Source organism: Empidonax traillii, unplaced genomic scaffold (genome assembly GCF_003031625.1).
Source record: "Empidonax traillii isolate 1590-97213 ecotype Southwest subspecies unplaced genomic scaffold, ASM303162v1 scaffold32:size1966603, whole genome shotgun sequence".
In the NCBI taxonomy this organism is placed as follows: domain Eukaryota; kingdom Metazoa; phylum Chordata; class Aves; order Passeriformes; family Tyrannidae; genus Empidonax; species Empidonax traillii.
The window spans coordinates 96,047-98,908 of NW_020955225.1; the positions used below are offsets into that span (position 1 = coordinate 96,047).

At 37.7% G+C, this 2,862-nt stretch overlaps 1 protein-coding gene across 5 annotated transcripts in view; it reads left to right on the forward strand.

Annotated features, from left to right (window-relative positions):
• LOC114073715 (connector enhancer of kinase suppressor of ras 2-like) overlaps window positions 1-2,862 on the forward strand; it is a 176,284-nt gene that overhangs the window by 74,834 nt on the left and 98,588 nt on the right. The gene's annotated exons all lie outside the window — the stretch shown is intronic.

The following is a 2,862-nucleotide window of genomic DNA, read 5'->3' on the forward strand; positions in this document are numbered from 1 at the left end:
GGCACATTATATTAATGCAGTTTCTGAGCAGCTAAAATCGAGCCCCAGTCAGTCAGGACTCAATCCTTTAATGCACCCTGTGTATGGACAGAATGCAGTGTATTTGTAGATTCATAAATATACATACTTTATTTGTTTTTCCAAAGCTTCTTATTAAAAAAACAAATAAATAAAAGAAGGGAAACAGCAATTGCAGCAACGTGGTCCAAAATCCCACCTGTGGAGAGGGGGTACCAGCAGGAGCAGAGTTTCCCTCTGTGTGTTCAGCACAGCCTGAGCTCCCAATCCCCTGCTTCTCTGAGATGATCAGGAATCCCGTGCATGTTGCTATGCCGTGTTTTCCATCTGCCTTTCCTAAGGGCCCCCTGGTTTTTGGGAGTGGGGATTTGGTGGGGTTACACATCAGGGAGCGAGGCTGCTCTCCTGTCCCAGGGATGCAAACCCTGCACAGCACACACAGATCCAAGTGCTGACCCACAGGGAGGGTTCTGAGGGCAAGAGAAAACAAAAAATAAAGGAGGCACCTCCTGTGTTTTTGATCCCCTGTCCCAAACCACCTATCAGCCAGACTCCAAATGCAAATTATTAAATGCAAATTATTACACATCTGCCCTGGGCATGATTTTATGTCCACTTTTCCAAAAATACCCCATGAGAAACACAAACTAACATGTCTGTGTTAATTGATTCAACCATCATATAATTTCAGAATAAAATCAGGAGAGATATTACTAATATGTAAAATCACAGATCATTATTTTTCTTTCGAAATAAAACTGAGTTCAGAGCTTTTTTCAACCAGGCATTGCATCTGAGAATCCTGTGTAAGAGAGATTCCACACTGGAAGATGACCTGCAGTAGGAAAGAAGGAACTATAAGAAATGCAAATAAGGAATAATAAGAGTATTTGATACACCTGCAATTAGAGAAGTGGCTATATAAGAATATAGAAGTATATGGATTTTTCCTTAAAATTCAATAATTTAAAATGTTAGAATAATCTGATTTATGAAAGGGAAAATCAAAGTGCAAAAGGGAAGAACACTTTTCTCTGTAGGAAAGAAAGTACAGGCACTTCCTTGGGATTGCTCAGGGATGAATTTATGTGCTATGAAAGGGAAAGTCAGAGGTGAGCCTTACTTTCAGCTTCAGTTCTTTGACCGTTTTGGAAAGACATCTTTGAGTTGTGTCTTAATTATGAATAAAATTGGGAATGATGGCTGTTGGGGGAAAAAATCCTACCTTGAACATCAAAGTCCTTTCTTGCTGATGTGGTCAGGAATTTCAATAATTTATTGGAAGTGACCTAAATAACATCTATGGGCTAAAAAGTGTTGGCTACTTTGGATTTGGACTGTAACTTTATTCAAGTTGAAATATTTCTTGGGATGTGTATTGGAGGACTTGTTGCACAGAGGCTGAATCTGAAGAAGCAGCAGGGCCTGGGGAAAATCCCTTTTTGCTAGAGGGTAAAGGATACTGGAAGCAAGAAAAGGAACATTTTTGAGGTCAGCATGGGTTGCTGTTCAAACCTGTGCAAGTAAATTTAATTAAGTTAGGACAGTATTGGAATTAGTATATTGGTGAAGTCTGCACGAATTAAAACATAAAGAGGCCAGTGGGAAGGAAGACTTTGATAATGAAGGGAAGAAAAATGAGTGGGAAATGAAATGAAATGAATGCTCCAATGGAGATTGTATCTCCCGTAATTAAAAGTACTGTTAATTCACAGGCATTCAACTGGTGAAATTGGGCCCTGTGCTGTGGGGAGATTTCAAGGAGAAATAAAGATTGGAAACTTTCCCTTCAGATCCTTCACAGCTACAGTACAGGCAGGGTGGGTTCCCCAACAACAAAGTCACCTGTGGGTCAACGTGTTTATAACAACTGGCAGGAGTCAATTTCTTTGCATAGTTACTATTTAAAAAACCAAAACAAACAAAAACAAACAAACAAAAACCAAACAAGCAACAAAAAAAATAATTAAAAAAACAAACCACAAACAAAAAACCCCCACACATATATAGGACACAGCTACCAAACAAATTCTTTCTCCTATCATTTTTCTACCATATTTCTTTACTAGGCATCTCTCTAATAACATTACAACAGCAATAGGAATTTGTTGGTCATCTGGGAAGCAGCTTGCAGGGATTTATTTTAGAGAATTCCATGCTGGAAATGAAGCAGCCAGTCTTTCATAGCTGTCCCTGTATCTATTGATGAGGTTGTTTCTTCTGAATTAAAATTATTCAAGGTTTTTTCTTAATTTAATGCTACCTTTTAGTGGCCATACCTACAATGATCTCTCTTGAGATCCTTTCCATTTTTCATTCTGCTAATGCACTTTTTGATTTATCAATTCTGGGAGTATATTGGGAAGTATTTTTTTCTTACTTTACCTGATTTGTAATCAGGTTTCATTTTTAACAAGTCATTCAATATGTCAAATACTTTTTTTCCACCCATATTTCAGGGGTTATTCAAAGGTGATTATATGAGACTAAAATCTTCATTTTATGTATATATTGATGCTCGAGTATATGCACATAAATCTTCTTTCTTCAGAGTGGAATGCCATCCCTCTTAGTGAGAGATGAAGAGATATTCCATCTCCTCAGTGTAATGAGGAACCTGGCACATCCATTATTTTTGGCTGTACAAACATCTATGCATCCAGAGAGCTTTATTAATCTCAATTGGAGAAGAAGTTCAGCTTTTGGCAGTCCAGTGCTATTTATTGTGCTGTGCCAAAACATCGAATTAATACTGCTGAATGGAGTTAGTTTAATTATTGCACATATTAGAAAGTGTGGATCATCTTTTGCTTAGTTTAATTAGCGGCTTCATTCTTTCAAATC